Here is a 25,241-nt window from a genome sequence, read left to right on the forward strand (position 1 = left end):
TATCTGTGCATTTGGTGCAACAAGGGCATGCACACAACTGCAATAAAGAGAAATGGAGAGGACAACGAAGGCAAAACCAAGAATACCAATGCTACAATTGTGGGAAAGATGGCCATGGCATGTATTACTGCCCACACCCAAGGAGGTAGAATTTCAAATGAGGAGCAAGACAAAACCAAGTTTCACCACCGAGAGCAAGACCACCACCACCGAATGAGGGCACCACAACAAGCACCACCTTTGCAAATCCTACAACCACCCGTTCAACCACATCCACCACCACCACCACAACCTCTCATTCCACCCTTACCCCCACCACCAATCTACAACCACACAGTAAGTGTCATTAGTCTTGAAGGTAAGGGAAAGGAGAAAGTGGAGGAGGATATCAAGGGAGTGGTGAAAGGTAAGACCAAGGTTAAAGGGGTAGATGCCATGGGGCTAAAGTGCGCTAGGCATGATGAATCTTCCCAAAAGGAAAAAAAGATGAAAACTAAAGGGTAATCTAGCAAAAAGCCGTCCAAGTCATGGCGTAAAATTGGCATTGTAGATTTCTCTTTGGGTGAATGTTCTAAACCATATGATTTGGTTCAAGATGTTTTAGTGCAGGGCCGAAAAATCACCTGGCCCCAGTTACTCCACTTAGCACCTAGGGTGAGGAGACAATGGACAAAGATGGTTAGCACAAGACCAAAGCCAAAGATAGTTGGGGCTATCTCTGGGAGGAATCTAGATAACAAACTACCAATAATGGAAGCTCACATCAAAGAGCAGTACATCTCCAATATCTACATCAATGGTGGTGCAAAAATATGCGTCATGAGTGAAAAAATGATGCACCATTTTGGTTTAGAGGTTAGTAGGCCAGCACCATGCCAAGCCAAAATGGCAAATAATGTAAAAGTTTAATGTGTTGGTGTTATAAATGCAGTTAGGGTAAAGGCGTTCAACATCGAGGTGGATGTGGACATCTTTGTTATGCCACACAAGGGGGAGGGCTACCCTATCATTCTAGGGAGGCCTTGGCTTATGGATATGAGAACTATAGCAGGACTGGGACATTGGAATAATCCAGATGAAGTATGCAAAAGGGAAGCCAATACTTTATGACAGGAAGACTGGTTGTCAATGCAACATGGATCTAGAAACCTATGGGGATGAGTTTTCTAGTAGTGACTCTTGACAACCACTTCAAAGGAGGAGTCAACAATCACTGAAGAAAGTGACAGTAGTATCGAGGTGATGGGGGTCATTCTCAAGGACCCTAAGAGGATGAAGCAACCTGATGCATCATCATCAAACCAAGGGGAGACACCAGGTATCCAACCTTTGATAGAAGCAAGTAAGCTACACTGAATGCTCTCTAGTGAGTTTTGTGGGAAGGAACGTAAAGATTATACTTTGATGCTAAGTTTACCACATTGTTCATTGATGAATATGATAAAATCACTGGCATCACAGTAGCTCAACATCACATTAAGCTCAAGGAGGGAAGTAAACCTGTAGTGAAAAAACTCATACGGGTAGGAGTAATTCAACAAGACACCTTTCTCAAAGAGGCAAGGAAACTGCTAGAAGCAGGTTTAATCTAACTTATTGAAGACTCAGAGTGGGTTTGTCCAATGGTAGTCACACCAAATAAGAATGGTAAGTGGAAGCCCATTAATGCATCCACAAAGAGGGACAATTTTTTCTCTTCCTTTTCAAGATGAAATTCTCAATGAGGTAGCAGGATATGAGTGCTACACAATTTGTGATGGCTACTCAAGATACTTCCAAATTAGCATCACTGAAGAAGATCAAAAGAAGACAACCTTCATCACACCATGGGGATGTTTTGCTTACAGAGTTATGCCTTTTGGTCTCACCAATGGTCCAACCACTTTTCAGCACTATGTGACATTTGTTTTTCAGCCATTCTTTGGAAAATCAATTCGTGTTTTTATTGCTCTCTTCATTTGGAGAAAGTTTATGAAGGTCTATTTAAGCTGCAAGCTTTGGGTGGCCAACTCAATGTGGAGAAATGCCACATTGGTGAAAGCAAGGTTACTCTTCTTGGCCATGTGATCTCTACCAAGGGCATTGAAGCTAACCCAAGCAACGTTCAAGCCTTGGTGTCTTTGTCCTCTCCCACCACAACAAAAAACATGGTCTCTTTTCTTCAAAAGGTGAGGTATTTGAGTAGGTTCATTCACCTGCTCTCTCAAGTGGTTCTCCCTTTACAACAAGTTACCCATCAAGAGATCTTTACTTGGAGTGAAGAAAATGAACAACAATTCAATGAGGTAAAAGAAATTCTAACCTCACTTCCCACCATTGCACCTCCAAAGTGGGACGAGCCATTTTATGTAAAGCCTAGTGTGGGCAATGACACACTTGGGGCGGTATTGATGCAAAAGGATCCTCAAGATTCTTTCATGCGTCCGATCTACTTCTCTAGTCGCATGATGACTCCATCAAAAAAGGGATACATGATAGTGGGACGCATGATGCTTGCATTAATGTTTGCTACTACCAAATATTTCTCTTATTTATTGTCTAGACCATTCATAATCTTAACAACGGAAGAAGAATTTCCTTATGTAATGCAGCACATGGATGTTTCTTCTAGGATTTCCAAATGGATCACAAGGTTGCAAGAGTTTGACTATACAATGCAAGTAGAGAGCTCCACAAGAGCCAGTCTAGGAGGCATTCTCACTCATCGCCACTATGAAAAGAAGTTGAAGATCAAGACAAGTAACAAAGAAGTAACACCTGTGTTGGAAGTCCCTAAGTTGGAGAGGACTCACTCTCTTTTCTTTGATAGAGCCTATAATAAGGAGAATGGAAAAAGCTATAGCGGGAATTATCATCTTCAATGAACAAAGGGAAGAGGTATTCTCCATTGGGCATCTCTTGGATTCCCACTCCAACAATGAGGCAGAATATGCAGCCTTAACTCTTGGGTTAGAGTGCTGTGACACAAGGTATTCAACGGTTAAACATATTTGGTGATGTCATGCTTTTAATAAAACAGATACAAGGAACATGGGCTTGTAAAAATCATAGCTTGCTGGTCCATTTGCACCAAGTTAGGAAAATTTTAGGGAAGTTTCAAGCTGTACAATTACATCATGTCCCTCGAGCAAAAAATCAAGAAGCAGATGCTCTAGCTAGAGAGAAGCTACAAGATGCTCCAGTGGTGGGTGCTATCAAGTTGAAGCTGCCTCTCTTACAAGGTAGAAATTATATGCCTAACATCGTGAGTTTCTTGGACACATTTGTCCTAGAGATCTTACTAAGGGCCAAAAGAAACGGCTTGTGCACAAGGCAAAAAAATATCGCCTTATCAATGACGAACTCTACTGCAAGGGTAAGGATCAAATTCTTAGGCGTGTACTTCTCTCTAGAGAGATCACATAAATAATTTCAAGTTGCCATGATGGTGTTTGTGGAGGAAACTTTGCACTTGACATCACGAATAGGAAGGTTCTACGAGTTGGGTTTGTTTGGCCTAGTTTATAGAGCGATTTGCATCACTAGTGCAAAACATGCAAAGAGTGTCAAAAGGTTGGTGATAGGAGGTTCACATATTAGCCACAAAATCCTATAATCTCTTATGGACCCTTTGAGAAATGGGGAATTGATGCCATTGGGCCTTTTCCAAGGAGCCAATCAAGTAAATTGTATATCATAATGGGTGTTTACAACATGACCAGGTGGGCTAAAGAAGTTGCTACCACCCGGATTACAGCTAAGGAAGTGGCTAAGTTTGTATTTGAAAACATTTGTTGCCATTTTGGCACTCCTCTTGAAATAATTTTTGACAGGGGGCCAGGTTTTAGAGGAGACCTAGTAGGAGAGCTAATGGAGAAGCTGGGTATCTCACGACAACACTCAACTCCCTACTACACACAATGCAATGGTTTGGTAGAAAAGGTAAATGGTATGATCTACAAGATCCTCACTAAACTTGTAAACAATCATAAAAGTGATTGGGACAAGGTTATTAGGGTGCTAGCTAGGCAGATGGAACGCCCTAATGCTCATCTTCACAACCACATTCTTGATTTAGAGAGGCTTCAACTAGATAGAGAAGATGCTATCATCTACTATGCAACACAAATAGAGAAACGTTGACTTACCTTCAACAAGGGACATAGGGCAAAAGGTCTCAAGGAAGGTATGTTGGTCCTAAGATATGATAACGGGTTTGACACTAGGAAAGATAAAAAGTTTTCACCCAGATGGGAGGGGCCATTCGTCATTAGAAAGCACTACAAAATTGGCAATTATCAATTGATGGATGCATATGGTAGGCTCCACAAAACACATGTCAATGGATGGAGTCTGGAGCAATACATTTTGAGGTTTGATCAAGAACCTATGATGGAAATCCCTGATCCACCTCAATTGTAGAAGAATCAAGTAGAGTGCTAGCGACATAAATGTCCCTAGCTTCAGGGGGAGGGCTAATGAGGGCCTCTTTTCAAATTTTGGACCATCTCTCTCTCTCTTGGTATGCACTTGATGGCAAGGCTTCAAGGCTTTGTGGAGGAGGAAGGACCTCATGCATGAAAATCACAAAAAAATCTATGTATATATTTTGTATATAGCTATCTCAAAAATAAGGAGAGGTAAGAACAAACCCTATGAAAACGAAAAAAATATTAATTGGATGCTGATCTACCTGACGGTCACTGTAGGTGAAGAATAAGAGTCAATAGTGAAAGGGAAGAGAATCTTATGTATTATGAAGTTGAAGTCAACAAAATATTATCAAATGCAAGCATAATTCACTTGTGGAGACAAGGCTTGGACATAGAGTCAAGAGGGGACCACCTGGAAGACTTTTAGAAGGAAAAAGACGGATACATATTTTTGTGGGATTTTTCTCTCTTTTTGCAATTTCAATTTGAAAATTGTTTTCAGTAACAAAGTTGTAGGCATTGAGTGATCTTTCTAGCCCTATTTTTTATAACTTTTGGAGCTACGATTTGGGAAATATGGCCAAAATGGTGGATCCTATCTATTTACAAGGGAAGAAGGCATGGTTATCCAGCTCCACACACATAATTTCTTATAGGTTTCTCTCCATTATTGTTTGATTTTCTCTTATATTATCAAAATTCTCTCAAATATTATATGCAAGCTCTTGGACTCAACCTACGAACGGTGGCATGGAGACAAAGCTCGCCATGATAAAGGCCATTAGGAGGAAATTGTTCAATAAGCAGGGCACACAAAGCTCTCTCATTGGGGGTACAATCAATCTCTAGCACTCATGTTCTCATATGTACATCCTTATGTATGCACCTCTATGCACACATAGCTCTACTAGGACATAGTTATTGGCTATGGTCCTTCGTTTTGTTTTCTTAATGGCCAAGAGGTTAGAGTTACCATGCACACATGAGTTTGTGAGATTTTGATAATGTGCAATTCCTCTCGTAAATGTTTGTATGGTGTCCTCTCTCCTTCTCTCACATCCTAGCACTCACGCTCTCATATGTACATCCTTATGTATGCACCTCTACGCACACATAGCTCTACTACGACATAGTTATTGGCTATGGTCCTTCGTTTTGTTTTCTCAATGGCCAAGAGGTTAGATTTACCATGCACACATGAGTTTGTGAGATGTTGATAATGTGCAATTCCTCTCGTAAATGTTTGTATGGTGTCCTCTCTCCTTCTCTCACATTCTCCTTGTGTCATATGCCAACCCCTTACCATGTATCCTAGCCACATGTCAAGCTAGGTGGTGCCCCTATTTTGTACCTCCCATGATGAGGGCATCATGCATAGTCTTGGTGTAGAGGCCACCGAGTCTGTTTTGCACTTTCGTCTCTCACAATGCACAATCCAGTGTAGACTTTTCTCATGCATAATGATATTTTAACATATCGTTAGTGTAACGCAAGCATTAAAAGCTCAAAGATAAATTTTCAATTGCAAAATCTTGAAAATGAAAGCTCACAAATATAAAATCCCCATCTATGAATAACACTTTCTAGCTCATAGCAAAGTTTTCAAAGAAAAGATCGGCGGCTTGAGAAGCGAGAAGTCACTTGGATTTATGAAACATGCTCACATGAATAATCTTAAGTAGCATAGTTGCCATCCTTTTTATAATATGTATTACATTTATGATAACATGAAGGCCGTTTTCAAAAGATGAGGGAACTCCCTTTTTTCAATTTGATATGTTTGATTTATAGTCTAACTATCTCATTAGAATTATCTAAGTACTAAATTTATTCTTTTAATCAATATAATTCAAGATTTTAATCATTAAAATTTCTAATTTATTACTTGTTTATCTAGTTACTTAATTAGATAATTTATTGTCTTATCTATAATCTACTTGTGTGGTTTATTATCTAATTATATCTATTTTATTCTTTTATGTAGTCTAGTTTCAATCTCTAAATAAATGCCTAATTATTCAGTTTATTCTCTTGTTCAGTGTTTTTTATTATCTATTTATTTAGTTTATTTAATTTATCATCTAAGAATATTTTTTTTTATTCTTACCAAGCACCAAGCAAACATAAAAGCTGAGTAGAATCCACACAAAACAAGAAGAGAGAGAGAGAGAGAGAGAGAGAGAGAGAGAGAGAGAGAGAGAGCATGAAGATGGATTTATTTGTTTCCATTTCCAAGTCAAAAATGTAGTACTTTAGTGTACATATAACATCAGTTCTTAACACCAAAGTAATTCTCACATTTGGTTTCATCAAGTACAAAACATGATATTTAGCATGAATCACACTTGTCATTGATGAAAGCATGTTTTTTGCATGGTTTGTTGCAGGTTTGAACATTGTACCATGGCTCCATCACCATCCTTTTAGCCATTTTCAAAATCTCTCAAAACCACACCACCAATGACATGAAGATGAAGAAAAGAACAACGACGTCAATGAATGATGACAACAACAACATGAAGGCAACTTTGAAGAGGACACACATGATGCCCTTTTCAGAGATGAATGAACAAATGAATAAAAGTCTGTACTACCTACTAGGACTACTAGTGAACCTACTAAAGTATCACTCGTGAACCATAGCGATGAATCCAGTAGAAAACCGCTATGATGTATCATCGAACATTGAACCATGGTTGTTCAGTCCACTGAGAATAGCCCACAACGTATCCGATTGAGAGCCATGAAATGTTAAATCCAGACAGAACCACCATGATGTATCAGGTGGATGAATTATGTTAGCCTAGGAGTGCACCATGAAATGAGCACATGAACCACAAAATACAAAATCTTAGTAAAACCCAAAGTTTGGCTTAAGGGACCGTTTGCTATTGGTAAGCCCAACTTGTGTAATGCTATGGGAAAGCCATCTAGCCACCTAAGCAGAGATAAATGATGAGATGGTCCAATATCAAGAGGGTGCTACTACAGCTGGGAGCATAGAAGACCCTGCAAAATATTGGAAACAACATACTAGATGGCATAAAATAAGAGATCTGCATACCTGTTAAACATCTTGGCACATAATCCAAGATATACGTGATAAGATAGAGACAGAGAGCATGAGAGAGAGCAAGAGAGCACGTGCGGATGCACCTCCTAGAGTGAAGTGCTACAACGGCACGGCGAGAGAGAGAAGATCAGAGAGGAGAGAAGAATAGACATAGGCACTGGTTGCAAATTCCCCCCGTGCAAGAGTGAGCGTTTTCATCTTACACGTATTTATTTATAAATTGCTTCAATGCTCAAAGTGAGTACAAATTGTCCGGTCGGACACAATAATGTTCATAGCTCATAAAGAGCCCTTGAATGATACAGTATACATAAATGTGATGTCCTTTCGCATATTCTTTAGCTTTTTCCACCTATCACCTATAATAAATACATACATTTATTTTCATTACATACCTCTCCATTAGAAAGCAATTGTCCTCTATTGGGAATGTAAGAATCTGCAAACCATAGTTGTCAAAAGCAATGATTAGTATTCTATTTTAGAAGTATGACATATTAGAAGAAAAATCCATAAAATTAAACAACATTGCTTATGCCTGCCATCATCCACATACTACATATTCTAGTGTCCCATACCACTAGAATAAGTAGTATATTTCATATCCTGATGAATTAGGATATCATTGGTCACACTCATCATTCAATAATCCATCTTTATAAACTCCAATCCAATTTCATAAGCATTGTCGTGATAGGAAATCATCATATACCAAATCCAATTCAAAGTTCAATATAATTCTAAATCCAAATCATTGTCATTATATACCTAGGTTAACAAAATCATACCAGTTACAGTGGTGGCCAGCCAATGCAACACTGGATTTTGTGATTGGTGTTTGCTCAACTGACAAATCTACACCAATGAGACATGCTTCCTAAATCAACGAATTTGTACCAATGCTGCCTAAACCGATGGATTTGCGTTAAGTTTTGTCCTACCTAGATTGGCAAATATGCACCAATTATTGTTTAAAATAGTGAATCTGCACTTTGGTGGTGTGATGCCTAGATCGGCAAATCTGCACTTGTATTTCCTAAACCCGCATATTTGTACGTATAATTGGTGTTGCCCGGATCGACAAATATACACCAGGATGAGCATTTATGCACTACCTAATTTGGTGAATTAGTATGCATGTGACCAATGAACTAGACAAGGCATAATATTTACAAAATATTTACCTAATACCAAATTGGAGTAGGTTGGAGTGCTAAAATATGTACCATATGTTGACGAATGAGTTGATGTAAGTGGTTGTATGACAAGTTATCTCACTCAAAATTCCAATCAATGTAAGTACAATGCCATGACCTAAAAACAATTGATTTGTAGCTTACAACACAATGTAAACAAGTAAAAGAGCTCTGTGTTTTGAAAGTGTCGGATGACATTGTTGCTTGTTGCAAAGTTGCTTGGGTGTAGATTTGTGAGAATATCTGATTGGTTATCTCCAAGTGTGCTTAGCCTTGATGGTATGCATGCAATAAGTCAAGATAAAATTGGGTAGGCCGTATTATGCTTTGCATATCCCTTCGTGAATCATTAAAAGATAAACAAATCATAAAAAATGAAGGCCAACTATAAAATCATCTGATTAATGCCATTCAAGTCAAATTTATTGCATCAACAAAACAAAGGGAAGAATTTTAATCAAATTTAATGTAATCAATAACTAGAAATGATAACAATTGGTGCTTGAATAAAACCGGGTCAAATGAAAAAAAAATCTTTTACTAAATGTGACACAAAAAATTATATTAGTAATTAGCACACAATGACTATATTAAGTATGTTGATTCTTGTTATGACCACACAAAAATAGTATCATGACAAATTTTTGAAAATGTAAACCTAGTGAGTAGAGAGAAAAGAAAGAAATTGTGGTATATATTTATACTAATAATTTTGCAACAACACCTATATGAAGATTATGATTTTAAGGTATGAGGTGGTGTATGCCAGTTTCCCAGTGGTTTTGTTCACAGATTGCACAATATTTCTAGCACACATGATGCGGCGCATGTAATGCTCATGTACGATTGTGTGGAGCATTCCAAAGAGCTTTTTGGCACGGTCTTGTGCAGTTTCATGCCATGGTTCCTTTTCAGACTACGGCGTTGATAAATACGATATAGGAGCAGGTTTCGGCCGTTTTGGTATTGCAGTTGAAGATGTGGGTTGACTTATCAAGCTTTGTGATTTAAGATAATATGATTGAAAAGATGCCCCAGTTAGTTACCTGAAGAATGCCGTTGCATCTGATACTCTTATGTTGATGGAGCTATTTAGGTTTACAAAGCTGTAGAGCTTGTGAAGTCCAAGGGTGGTAAGGTTTCTCGAGAAGCAGGTCTGGTCAAAGGAGGAAGTACTGTAATTGCATTTGTTGAAGATCCAGATGGCTACAAATTTGAGCTGATATAGAGAGGCCCCACCCCAGAGCCTCTTTGTCAAGTCATGCTAAGAGTTGGGGACCTTGATCGTTCTATCAAGTTTTATGAAAAGGTTTATAGTTTATAGTTTTATGAAAAGGTTTAGAGTTTATAGTTTATGCTAAGAGTAAAGGCTGTGCTAGTAATAACGGTTAAAGCTAAGCTCCTTTCTGGATTTTGTAGGCCTATGGAATGCAGCTTCTTAGAACAATAGATAATCCTGATTACAAGGTTTGAACTTCTAGCATGTTTTTCTTTTTTATTGCTTTATGTTTTGTGTGTTTTACTCGAAGTTCTTTCAATGCTTGTTTCAATCAAACTGTCAGGATGTGGGGGTGCTTCTGTAGTGGTTCATCGAGCATTTTAAATGTTATTGTTTTTTTTGAGGTTGATTTGGAAGTTCTTCAAATACTTGTTTTAATGAAAATACCAGGAATGTGGGGTGGTTTTTTTTCTTGATATGCAGTTTCTATACTTGCATTTGAACCTTAGAGTATAGATGTTCTTCCATTGATCTTCTTAGAGCAGAGTTTGGTTTTTATTTGGGGTGTGGATGAAATGGGTTATGTATGCCTTTGTGTTTTCCAGATAATTCGGTTTTGTAATCGTTTGGCAGGTTGGTGTTTTCTTTTACCCTCCAGATTGACGAGATCCTTTAAACTTACGCTAGCAGGCCAACCCTCCAGATTGACGATAGGGTATCATATCATGTTCATTTATAATCCGAGGTAGACATCCCAATGCTAAAATATTTGAACCAAATATCTTCAAAACAAAAGGCCAGGACCCAGATTCCAGACCGCCACAAGATGACCCGATCCAATTTGACCATGTAAAGGAAAATCTTGGATTAAATAGATATTTCTCTTTGATCAAAAGTGTATTTGCCTCAACAATTATGTATGCACACTCACATAGGCATAAATAACCAACGTCCTTTATAAACTAAATTCATATGTGCATATATACGGCATGATGCACCCTCATTTGGTATGTGCATTCTTTTTATGTGTGTACCCAAGGAAATATTGTAGATTGCCTTACAAGTACTTGGGCATCCTGGATAGTCAAATACATCTCTATGAAGTGTGATTTCATTACAAGTTCAGGAAAGATAATTGGGCTACTAGGAGAAACTTGCCAAAAAAGGGATCATTGTGATATACATTGTCTCTACTGAACCTTGCTACAAATGCTACTAAAGTAGACGTGGGGCAAGTTTAGATGAAAAGAAACACCAAAAAAGCTACAAATTTCCACATTAGAGCCATTGAAAGGGGCTAGGGCCACAAACACATCCTCAAAACAAAGCAAACAAATACGTTTTAAGTGATGACTCATGAGAGATCAAAGAGCCGCTTATGAGAAAACTTTTATAATTATGGGGCCTAACACAGTACTTGGCAAATGGACCGTTGATTGTTGAGCATCTTAGGAAACGACCATGCAAGCATGTGCATCAAAAGATTGTTGCCCGCATGCGAGCGGTGCAGCATTTGTAGGTAATGTGTGTATATAAAAAGCATTTCAATCAATCATGAACTACACACTGATTTCAATCAATGTTAATAGGAGATGAACTACAGATATTGTCAAGCTCAAATTTCAAGAAATCTGAATTGAGACAAGAAGCATAAAGCAATCATTTGCCTCAAGAAAAAACCACATATATGTACAAGTGGAAGGAATGGAATTATGTAGAACTTGAATATAAACGAGCAATTCATCTTGATACCTATACTTGAAAGTTGCTCATAATTTATTTTGTTTTATAGTGCTATATGTATGTCAAATTTCACTACTTTTGAAAGCACAGCATAACTCATTATTTAACAAACATTGCATACATTGTCTTCTATTAATGTTTCTTCTTCCATTATGTATGGAAGATGGGTTTACACACTATGTCAAATTTTATATGAACATTACCAAGATGTGATAAAAACCTCCATGTGAAATTTTTTAGATGTACATGGATATATTTGAAGGTTTTTACACTAAATTTTGTATGTATTATCACCTTTGAATTTAAAATTCAAAAGTAAGGTTTCAAATTGATAGGTTGTAATAGAGAGTATCTATTGAATAAAATTTGAATATAAGAGAGAATCTCTTAAGATGCATACAAGGGTGACTCATGGTGTCACAGGGTGATGGCATGAGGGTATATTATAGGCAAGAGATGGTAGCAGGAGATAGGGGAGGAGGAGGGAGCATAGTGGCACAAGCGGAGCAGCAGCTATGCGGTTGCACATGCAAAGCTTTTTTATATGTAACCGAATTATATGCAGAGGTTTCAGTGTGGAATTGTGATGGTGTGGTTAGGCCTCCCAAGCTCTAGTGGATAACCAAGGTTCAAGCATGAGCTTCAGAGTTTTTCTTGTGATGCTCCACAAAGGACCTTGTGAGCAGAACCAAAGAGGATTTGAATAGATTTTGTTGAGTAATTATAAACTAGCTTGTAGTGGAACCTGTACATGATTATGCTACAGTTGGGTTGTTTTATATCATTTTGATTATTTTTGTTTGCAAGTAGTGTTTGAAAAAACGTGTCTCAAGTTACAATTAGGGCGCTTTGAAACTGAAAATTTCCACTTGAGAGCAAGAGGAAAAGGAAAATCGTGTTTGGATTTTGAGAAAGCTAATGTAGAAATATACAAAATTAGCCTTTTTTTTTGCAAACTCAGGGAAAGAAATTATGTAAGGTGTTTCCAAACTCTCTTTGTAAAAGATTTGAACTATTTTCTAAACCTAAACAAAACATATGCACAGTAACCATTTTCGAAGTCTACCACATCTCACTCTAGTCAACCTCAGCTGCTCCTACCAAGAACCTCATTTTACTAGCAGTAATGCATCACATTTTTTTATAGAAGAGGACTAGAACAAAACAAGGAGGACATGCCATAGTGAAACAAATTATTGATGAGGCATATGTGAATGCTTGTCCTAAAATTTAGAGTGGAGCAACTGTTAGTCTTAGGTCATGCTGAGTGGGATGTGACAATATTGATCAGCTTGGAGAGTAGTTGTGATAAATCTCTTACCATGTCTAGTGTCGGAGGAGGCATATCGATTCTAGAACATAGGTTTTGGTGACTTGGTATCTTACTTTAGAGCATACAACACGCATACAATTTGTTTCTTGAGGAACACATCAAGAGTTCAAGACTCATGAGGTAGATCTTTGTGTGTGTGTGTGTGTGTGTGTGTGTGTGTGTGTGTGTGTGTGTGTGTGTGTGTGTGTGTGTGTGTGTGTGTGTGCGTGCGCGCACACTAGTGTTAGTATTTGACATGCACACTATAATTTGAATGGCCGAAACACAAACCTAGTGTTAAGATGAACTTGTATTCCACTTGCAGCCAAAAGATCTAAATTTGTGCCAAAAGCTCTAAACCAAAAGCTTACAAAATTATATTCTTCTCTGTTAAGCAGCTTAACTTAAGCTCCTTAGCCAAGTTTCATCAAGTTTGGATAATTTTCGTTCAATTGGTCATCAATCTTGTATCTGCACTGGCTTTGTAGCACCTCTCTCTCTCTCTCTCTCTCTCTCTCTCTCTCTCTCTCTCTCTCTCTCTCACACACACACACACACACACACACACACACACACACACACACACACTCAAATGTGTGCTCTATTTACATTTTAGATAGTACATACAAAGCTTTAGACTAGAGCTCTTGGCCAGTGATGACTAAGATATCTTCTAGCATCCTATCATTTAGCAAACAATTGATCAAGAAAGAAAGAAGCATACATATCAATGTGATCATACATCATTGTATTTTTGGTAGTCCAAATGAGCCATTGAAACAACAGTCTAAAGAAAAAAAGAAAAATATGCAAAGAAACATCTTCATCATCCAAAAACCCAAATGTCACTATGACCTTGGAAATGTGAATTCCCCATTACTCCATCCACCATTGCTAAGCCCATCTCCACCATCTCTAAGCCCATCTCCACCATTCATTAACTACTGAGCAGTTCCAAACAGTGTGTTTGACTGTCTCAACTCTGCAACATCTAGCACCTCTCCAATTTCCCCTACGCTTTTGCCTAGCCAAATCTGCATTAGGTAGTCCGCCAAGATAATTTACCAAGAGAAAACTCAAAACTTATATATAAATTTTGGCATCCAAGTTTTGACATACCCTCTAGACTACCATTTTGAGTTTTTTGCAAGACCCCAAATCTTTTTACATATAATGTAATTTTCACTATTAAGTATCTAGAGTACATTATAAAAATCTTTGGTCTTTGCTATTATCCACAATTGAGTTCCAAATCTAGTAGTGTTCAATCCTTGTGCTTGCAAGGAAAAGTTGTTTATTAATACCTAAACGTTGTTGTTTATTATTCCATTGTTTAGGAAAACCTGATGCAAGAGAAGGAAGTTTTTGTTTCTCAATCTACCAGTGAGTAGTCTTGTGCTACGGCTAAAAATAAGCCTATTGTAGATACTTTTAGTTCATCTTTCTCTTGCTCCCAAAGCTCTCGAAGCCCTTCCAATTTTTAGAACTTAAAATTTTGATTTTCATTTGAGGGGAAGCTTTTGGCCAAGTATGCCACATATAAAATTTGTGAGACCAGTTACTGTAGGTTTTTGAAGGTAGATCTTATCGACAAGGAGTCAAAACACACCATTACTTTTGTCATTTTGAAGCCTATATACCTCAATTTGTTGAGATATTTGAGGTGAATGACTTCTTGCGCATAGAGGGTGCTTTTATGGAAAAAAAATGCACAGTGATGGAGGCACTTGTATGTGGGCCGTGCATGTTGATCCAACAACTCTTGTAGTTAAAAGCTGAACCTTTTGAATGCAATCTAGTCCTCTTTCATGAACGTAAAATAAGAAATATGGTTGCTAGTCATCCTCCAATTTTAGTGGACTTTGTGTCTACTATATCTTTCATGGTTGTGAAGATATAAATGTAGCTAGGATATATGGTGGTAATAGCGTTCCTCTTGTCATAGTTGTGGTCCATATTCAAGTGATAGAGCAAGTGTAAGGAATTACTTCTCTTTGATTTTTTATTCTTCTTTAATAAATTCAAATGTCATCCATAATTATAAAACTTTTTTTTTTTGTAGCTCTTGTTTGTGCCATCATGGAGGTTGGTGGACTACTATCATATGGTCAATAAGGTTAAAGAGAATGGCTCCTTCTCTTGTGTTGCTCACAACATAAATGTGTTCTAGACATTATCCAACACTCTCTCAATTGATGCAGCCATCTTATGCCCTCTCCCGGCAAGTTATCGTTGCCTTTTGAGAACCATATTATGAAGCAAGTTGTCGGCTTGGACTTTAGGAATAAGGTGTGTGAATAAATCTTCAACTACTTAAGCTCCTTGTTTGTAGCATGTTTTGATGCTCTTAAAGGCTGATTGATTTTGTTTTATAGAGGTCTTTGGTTCCCTTGAGGTGGTAAATGTGAACAATCTTGGTTTATAGTACATTTGTGACTATTGTAAGGGAAATAGAGTTATAAGCCGCCAAGCATCACTTCCGTTTTTCCTCTCATGTGACAAAGCTTCAGTTATTCTCAAGGTTCCCTCCTTGCAAGCTAAGATTACTGACTGAGATGGAAAGATTATCAAGATTACTTTGCATAGTAAAGTAGTGGATCAAGTATTTGGTTTGCAATGCTCATTCTTAGAGTTGTATGAAAACAATCTTTTTTATTTAAAGTCCTCTCTCATTAGCCTCAAAAGCATTGGCACATTCACTATTGGCAATCAAGGGAATATAATTGATTTCAAGTGCACATAAAACCTCTTAACCCTTTGAGAAGTTGTAATTACCTCTTCGGCAATTTCCCTAGTTCCCTTTATTTTGCTAATTGAACGTAGTTCTATTTTGCAATCAGCTTACCTATAGCTTTTTCTTGAGCGCTTTTGTCCATATTTCTCATCTGCAATGATTTTTGGTTGTAATTTGTTCCATGCAAATAATTTCTAAGTAAATATAGACTCAAAGTTCTACTCTTTGTTGCCTATGAATCAAGATGTTTTGTGTGCCTTTTCATTTGTGCTTGGACATGACTTGATCATTGATGCATTACTTGAGAATATCGTTGAGCTAATGATTATGTACATTTGAGTACAATTGGTACAAACTACGAATGTGTTGAAAACATGGAGTATTGACTTGTTGCTACACAACAATAACTTTGTGGCCCTATGAGAGTGACAAAAATCTCTTCTTGGCACGTATTGCACATCTAAGCTCTTGAGCATGCACTTGATTTCTCTAGTGTGTCATATCTATAGGTCTTCTTGCAAAGTCTACCTCTTTAAAGATCTTCTTTTTGAGAGAATGGAAATTTTTGGCCTTTAAATGAAGTTTCCTTTTTCATAAACCATGTTTTGAATCTAGTTGACATTCAAGATGGTTTTTTGTCTTCCCCTATTGGACTTCACTTGGCAAGCACAAGCGCCGAGTGGGCTTTGAATAGTTTGAAATCTTTGATATGTGACCATCCAAGCCTTTTTGTGCATGAAATAGTTTTTTCTATTTCTTTCCTTGGTCCTTGTCCCATACAACACCAAACAAGTTCAAAACAAAGCTACAAGTTGTGGCATGAGATGTACCATCGCTCGGAAAGAAATGTGATGCATAAAAGGCATAAGAAACCTAACTTCTTGGATTTTCTTTGGTCCTTGTCCCATACAACACCAAACAAGTTTTCAAATCAAAAGCTACAAGTTGTGGCATGAGATGTACCATCGTCGGAAAGAAATGTGATGCATAAAAGGCATAAGAAAACCTAACTTCTTGGATGCAGAGTTCTGGATACACCTAGCTTTCCTGTGGAACCCTTCTTTTCCATAAGATCTTAAGAGGTATTACTAATGTTCAAAAAACATTTATAGACAATTGACATATCACCCTCTTGATCTCGGGAAAAAATCTTGGCATGTATGTTCACTTTGCAAGAAGTCTTAACAAGAACCAACTTATTGCATGTGTAGAGACATGGTCTTCAACACTACACTTCCAATTGTTCAAGGATTGAATGCTATTCAAAAGCGTCTTGTCTCCCTTTGCATACCTTTTTCTCACATTCAGCAATTGAATTTCGAAGGTTAGTATGAGTTGTGTGGAAGTATAGTGAGCATCATGGCTAATTTTTCAAGAATGCAAACAGTTTTGCCCCACTTTGCAAGCAATATATCCACAATCCTTGTTAGGATCAAGAAATGATCATGCATATTTCAGTGGTATTGTTCAACTTTTCGTAGTTTTTTGTGCACTCATCAAGCTCTTGAGCACACCATTGTATACTGAATACAATGAGTCTTACAAGATGGCGAATAAGTTTTTTCAAGCAAAAAAATGAGCAAGTCCCTCAAAAAATTTATTTGTGAATTAGAGAGATTTTTAAAAGTGATAAGGAAAAAGGGACATAATAAGTGTGATAACATTGTGATAAATGTTCAACTCCAGAGACAGAAAACTAAAGCTAAAGACTAAGATATTATGTGAAAAATCCATTGCCATGTCTCCATCACAATGAATTTCCATGTAGCCGAGAGTCTCACATGCCCTTAGTACAAGCAAGACATCAATGGGTGTGTGGTTGCAAAGAATATCAATGTCAAAAAGTATGGTCAAAACTTTTCATTTTGGGAACGTTTCTTATCCTTTCATATGTATACCACATTGGCATACACTAAGCATGGCATACTTTTTTAGAAGCCCTATTATTGCATCCATTAAAAACAACCTATAGCATCTTTTCTCGTCATTATTGACCATATTGTCCTATACGTGTTGTCAAAGAAAATACATCTATGAAGATTTCATTATAAACAACAAAGAGATCATAGGCACTACCGTTGTTGACCATGCGCTGCATCCACACATTCCAAGAAGAGCTAGTGTTCACTTGGCCATCCATTGCCTATTTTTTCACCAATATGCCAAAATTCATTTACTTTATTTATTTTTGGAATGCATGAATGCAAGGTAGGACAACAAAGGTAGGCCTTTTTTTTTGGCAAATCTAGTGCTACTCTCTCCTTCTAAATGAAGTATCATTGATTTTACTTAAATGGACAAAAGCTCCAACAAGGAGTGGTGAAGGAAGCTTTGGATTTGTTTGAATCAAGGCCAGAGGAGGGCTTTTGGAATCTATTGCAACCCATAGGCGTGTTAAAGTTTGGGTAGTTTTCCGCCTTCTCAAACTACATGCCAAGAGATTTATTTTCATATAAATGTGATTCACATCATCTAAGAAAGTGATTTTATGAAAAAACACAAAAATCTACCATAGCACCCCCCGAATCTATTGTTGCCAGTGATGGCACCCGCCACCACATCTTGAAACCGGTCTGCGTCGATGCGGACTGGTTTGGGCTACTTTCACCAATGCCATATATTATGGTGTTTGTATAGCCTAGTGAAGCCTAGTGTTCAAAGAAAATTTGCCTTTAGTGTATTTTTTTGACACACCAGAGGGCCCACAGGGGGAGATGCTTATCCCTTCCAAATATTATCCATGTTACATGGTTGAGCAAGGTCCACATACCATCGTGCAAGAGCCACGCGTAGGCATCACCATGGCCACCTAATTGATGCACGACGTGTTAGGAACACTGAGAGAATTTGTAGCAACCAGCTAGGAACCTCCTCCTTGGGTGACCCACCCCAGGAGCAGGATGCACTCAAGTGCCCAAGGGCAAGTTCCCTAGGAACGTGAACACTAGGTGAGCACAAGGTGTGCCTCTACAGTGTGACCCAATGGGGGATTTGAATCCACAACTTATAGGTTGAGAGGCCAAAGCCTTACCATTAGACCAACTGTTCGAGGACCCTTTAGTCTATTTTTAAAGGACATAAATTGAAATTTCTTGGCTAGTTTGGCGGCTCACCTTGATGGAAACGGGCTAAATTTAGAAGATTTTAATGTAAAAATTGGTACAAAGCCTAAAATTAAAGGTTTTCGACTTAATTTAGAATATTTTAGTAAAAAAATGAGTATGTTCTACCAAGCTTATATTACAAAAGGATGAACTCTCAGGCTACATGCGAAGTGGCAGTTCGTTCTGTCTCTCTCTCTCTCTCTCTCTCTCTCTCTCTCTCTCTCTCTCTCTCTCTCTCTCTCTCTCTCTCTCTCTCTCTCTCTCTCGCTCTCATGTCTTGGTCAGAGGCTATTGTTTAAATATCTCAAGAGGGGGATGAAGGGCCGCTTTGAGAAAATGGAGTGCTCTCTCTCTCTCTCTCTCTCTCTCTCTCTCTCTCTCTCTCTCTCTCTCTCTCTCTCTCTCTCTGAAGCATTGCTGCTATCCACTCTCTGTAGCAGTGAGGTGACAGCCCACATTGCTCCTAAAATTTTAACTAAAAAGCTAGTTTAGCTCTGTGTGAATGCCGATATGATTTAGCCTTGTATAACGTGTTGGAAACAATCTGCACCGGCACGTGCTGGTTTCGACACGTTTCACAAGGGCTTTCTAAGTTTTTTTTATTCATTATAGGTTAAAACTATTGATAGCCGTTTTATGGTTAAAACTATTGATAGCCGTTTTATGGCTATTCAAAATTTCCATAGTGAGCTACCTCACCCTATCAAATCACTCAAACACTGTGGTTATCCTCACCCTTTCACTGTACATAGGTGTGTGTGAGTTGGGGGGCTTTTCCCATATCTCCTTAAAAACCCTCAATTAGCTAGTCATTTGGCTAGTTGAGCCAAATATATATATATATATATATATATATAAAGAAAAGTATATTATGGCATCTTTGTGTGTAAATATTTCATTGTATATAGGGCCTAAATATAAGCCTTGTTTGTGTCCTCCGCGATATGACTTCATCACCTTCTAAGGAGCTCGGAGAGTCACTAGCTTGATCACATGTGTTTCTACTGCTTGAGTCACTCTCCCACTAGGTCCGATATGATCTCGTTGCCCGCATGGTTCTTCAAGTGATTCCATATTGTAGGAAGGTGAGTTTAGTTCACTCTTAGTTCATCCTTAGTTCACCTCTGTGAACCCACATTTACAGGCGAGGCCAAGTTCACCACTAGTTTACCCTTAATTCACCCCTAGTTCACTATGGTGAAGTAAAAACACCTTAGTTTACCTCTAGTTCACCCTAGTTTACTGTTAGTTCACTAATTTCAAAGCTCTCTCTGTCACTATACGTGCAGATTAGAGTCCCCCCTATGTGAAGGTTTGTCTTTTTAAAATGTGCCTTCTCAAAGTAATAATGACTCCCCCTTTAACTGTCCTTGGATTATGTGCAAATCTACTTTTTAGGCCTAGTTTACCCCAAGTTCACCTCCAATCATTAATCAATCTTCCTAAAAAGACGTGCAATTTGCTTTTCCACCCCAGTTCACCATATCCTAGTTCACACGTAGTTCACCCCTAGTTCGCCGATTTGCCGGACGGCTAGGATTATGTTTCGCTTCCCGCTTCCCTTTCCCACCATAGATCCCCTTTGGAATCCAGCCGTGCCACATAGTGACGAGGATAGCCTACCTACCTGGCTCAGTGTTGGTTTTATTCAATGGGACGGGGAGTGGATCCTTTTAATTGAGCCGATCACTTAGGGACACCCTTTTTTAATACTCAGTACAGCTGCGACATCACATACTAACACTTGTCGTACTGCATCAAACCAAGGAGAGTTACTATGTTGAAATGGCTAGTTGTGCCACTTCCTTTATAAGCGCGAGAGTCCCGGCATTATCCTTGCTAATTATGATACGTTTTTATGGTGTCATATGTACCACCTGTTGCATGTTGTAGTGTATTGGCCAATCCACCTTTACCACCCAATACATCCCATTGCGAATATTCAGCCCTTTGATTATTCTATAAGGGTGCCAAAATATTTCTACCACTCCCCAATTCACACCCAAATAGATAATGGAAGATCCAAAATAACATGCTCAACGTCCCTTCGACGACACCCTTTTTTGTTTTGAGAAGACTATCTCGATGGGTCAAGCAAGTTTTGATGAATATTGGAACAATGCTAATGATTGACAAATCACATGATAATAGTGCAGATATACAACTTTTGTTGAAACAATGATCTTTCAAGCTAGAATTTCCTATTACAAGCTGCCAAAAGTGGGTTTTGGTGGGGATATGGAGGTGCAACCTACAACTACGTTCAGACTGCAATAGTTTCTCATCGCCAGATATATAGTGGCACTCATTTTTTACACGCTATACTTACATGCAATCCAACCCTTAGTCGGGACCACTCTGCCAAGTGCATCTTTTTGATTGACCAACCAAGTTACTAGGTAGCCTTACTACTGTCATAGAATATCAATCTTGATGTTGACTTTGCCTAGCGAGCAAGTACTACCACCCCAAATGAGCAAGTCTTGAAAACATTGCCGATGAAAATAAAACGTAAGGGTCCTTGGAGGAACATCCAATAATTCCATGACAACAAAAGTGGATGCATGGTAAATGTGAATACAAAAGAGAGTTAGGGATCCTTTCTCCAACTCCTTCAATATCCCCATTCGAGGCAAGAGGATCTTGGTATCTAATTTGGATTTTTGATCTTCTGAGCGTCTGATATGCCCAATGGGAACCAAGCGGTTTCTTATATAGGTTCTTTTACAATTTTCCCTTCCGTACCTTTTTAATATCTTTGCAAGGTAAAGGCAAGAAGGCACGTTGGATCTTTGCAGCTTGATACTAAGGAGAGTGATTGAGCTTGATGAAGGCAACAAATTTTCATCAACGGGTATCCGCCTACAAGATCGTAAATGATCTCTCTGTGGAAGGAGAGAGGGTCATTCATGTATATGTATTGGTTTCAAGTCGCCTCACTACAAGAGGTTGTGTGCTCTTGTGACGTTGTTAGCGACGGAAATACACTGGGTTTTTATAACCCCCGGCGTCGCTAAAACCATCGCTAATAGCGTCGCTACAAGAGTGTCGCTATAACCGTCGCTATAGGCGTCGCTACGAGCATCGCTATATAGCGACGCGTATAGCGACGCTCATGACGACGGTCATAGCGACGCTTATAGCGACGTTTACACAGAAGTCTATAGCGACGCTACAAAGCCATAAATAGCGACGGTCGAGAGAATTTTTTTTTGGTGACAGGGCATTGAATGCCCTGCCACCCATCAACCATATTGTACTTGATTCACTTTTTAAAAAAAGTGCAAGGGTAGATAATAGACCCAAAATAGTCACCCACAAGATGCATTGTTTGCAAAATTGACAAGCGTAAAATTGACAATTGTGCACATCATAGGCAAAATGAATTGATTGGCAAATGTAATAATGACAATTGTACAACATCATAGGCATAAAGAATTGATTGGCAAAATGAACTGCGGTGACAAATGTAATAATATACATGGTTCAAAAAGATGTATAAAATCCGTCTCATGATACATAAGCTATGAGAAACCCTAAACTAATGCTATCTAGCTACAGCTAAACTGACGTCGTCTAGTCAGACGTCTCATCGCTTCCAAGCGGCGTATCTGTCGGATTCTGCAAAAAAAGACAATAAGACAGCTTTCGGTAAGTATAAACATATAACGACATTTATAAAACAATACAAAAAATAGAAAAGAGTAAACCCTAATACTAACCATGCCGCCGCGAGAACTGAGAATGTCCATCAGGGCGTTTAAGCCCTTCTTGCCTGCGTACTCGCGCTCGTACGGTGTGGGATCACGTCCTGTCATCGACCACTGTCAAAACATACAAAGATTTCACTATGTTAGAATTCAAAAACTCATAAACCCTAAACTATCGAACATAAAGAGCAATGCGAAAACACTTACAAAATCGGCCTCAAATGATGCCCATCCATCGCTCCCCAAGTGGTGCGAGCTCCCTGCCTCTACTCGCGCTCTGGCTGCATCCTTTTGTTGCTTCCACTTGTCGGGATTCTCGCGCGCTGCTTTCTTCGCATTCTTCCAATCTTCTTTGGCCAGCCAATCTGGCCTGTTCCACCCATGCTTGATTGCTTTTTGCACTTCGGAACGCTTGTGTTTGCAGTATTCGCGCATTCGAATCTTCATCAGGTCTTCATTGAAGCGCTAATCCCGTGTTGGAACGGGAAACTCATCATGAAGTATGCTGATGACTCTGTTTTTTTAATCACTTGGTACTTCACTCCATTTGTTTAGTATGTAGTGTCTAAACAGCTGAGAGAAAAGACCACGCATGCGCGAGATCACCTTCTTGCCGTCATCATCCATGATGATGCCGCCGCTGAAGTCGACGGAGTAAGGCAAGCCCTCTGGCCGGTGACGCGTGAACCTGGGTGTCCCGGCAGGGGTCTCTAGCGGCGTGTCGATGGGGGTACGGACGTCAGGTGTCTCCACCAGCGTCTGGGCCCCGAAGCAAGGAGTGTCGAGTGGGGTGGCTCCTGGCGGAGTAGGTAGAGGTGTGTAGCTGCTAGGAACAGTCAGCCGCGCCAAACCTGGCGTAGATGGCGATGTTGTGGCTGGTGGGGGGGCGGGCAAAGAAGGGGAGGGTAAAGAGCCTTGTCGAACACGAGGCGGTGTGGAGACATCGGCGACGGAATCCCCACAACAACCGCCACCGCCACCACTAGAGCGCCGGTGTCTAGACGAGTGTGAAGCTCGTCTCGTCGACGCCGAAGCTTCGGAGCGCGCCGAATGGTCCGAAAGAGAGGGAGATGCGGATGGAGTAGGAACGCACGATGATGCGCCAGAGCGATGATGCTCCACGTACCACTGTCTCTGCTGCAGTGACAAAGAAGAAAGAAACTCCTCATCATCCATACCTGCATTAAACACACGAATATTTAAACTTAATCTTGAATGAATAGAGTAGACAATGACGCAAAGACCATTAAATACAATGACGTAATGACGCATATAAATACAATGACGCAATGAATTGAGTGATAGAAGAGGCAAGTCGAAAACTCAGAATTTTCAATCAAAAGATGTGAGCGCGAGTAGAAAAGAGTGTTATACACCATGGAAGGTACTTAGAGAGCCAGAGCGTTTACAACACGGAGCAAAATTGTTCAAATACAATATTTGTGGCTTTAAGAGATCTCTCTCTCATCCTCGCATAACTCAGCATAACTTCTTATATATACATAGAGCTCTCCGTTTAAACACATATCCTCTGTTTCATTTTGTAGCTCCTCTGCATGCACCCCATATAGAGTAGTAGCATCTTGATGCTCGTCTGGCACCACCGCAATGGCTTCTGGTTGAGCATCTTCTCTGATCTCCTCCATTGATGCCATTGTGATTGGCACATGGTAGCCTTCATACGTCCTTGCACTACGAGGGGCTACCTCTATGACGTACCACCAGTTTGATGTAGACTTTGTAGGATGAAATATTACCTGCCAGAGCCACATAACTTACATGAGAGGTTTCAAGCACATAACTTGTAAAAGGGGGATGTTAACTATTTACATACTTACTTGTTCACAATGCTCGGGTAGTCTTCCCCGTCTCCACTCGATTCGTGCCCTTTGTCGCTCTTGCTTTGCATCCTCATATTGTGAAATCCACTTTTGCATCACTGGATTGTGAAGCATGCAAAATCGGTTGATTTTAGCCTCTAGATCTTCCGTCATCTCCTTCTCAACACCGAGATTGCACATGACAATCCCAAATATGCGCTCATCATCTATGGTTCGCCATAGCGTGTCCTAAGCTTTATCAAATCCGTCTAGCCACTCTCCAATGTACACTAGGGACTCTGATACCAACCAACCTTCTGCCATGCTACCCTCGGGACGTGCCTTTTGACGCACATATCCCTTAAGCGTTTTCATGAAACGTTCTAAGAAGAACATCCATCTGGAATGAACTGTGCCAGCTATTTCCACCTCATCAACTATGTGAACAAGAAGATGCACCTGAATGGTTAGCATGGTAGTAGGAAAATGTTTCTCAAACATGCACACAAGCTCCGCAGCATTTAGTTTGGCGAATGGTATGGAGTCTACGTTGATCTCCTTTTGTGAGATCCATTGCACCAGCTTTGCAAGTTTGTAGATTGTGTTACGGATGTCGAGAGACAAACATCCCTCAATGGCAACCCGTAAAATAAACTGTAAAGTATGTGCAGCAATGATATTAAAGTCCACATTTTATGCAATGATATTAAAGTCCACTATGAACATACCTGACACATTTTATGCCAATCGTGTGACTTCAAACCGGTAAGCTTTCCTTCTTTAGTAAAACACGTTCGGAGTGAGTGCATTACGCCAGTGGGGGTCCGCAAAGATAGAATGGTCTCTTTTACTTTGCGTTCTTGGGCTCCTGTGAAAATCCATGGTGCTTTAGGGAGTTTTATCGATCCATCAGACGCT

This window comes from Adiantum capillus-veneris, chromosome 5, assembly GCF_014529385.1.
Source record: "Adiantum capillus-veneris isolate H3 chromosome 5, ASM1452938v2, whole genome shotgun sequence".
NCBI lineage: Eukaryota > Viridiplantae > Streptophyta > Polypodiopsida > Polypodiales > Pteridaceae > Adiantum > Adiantum capillus-veneris.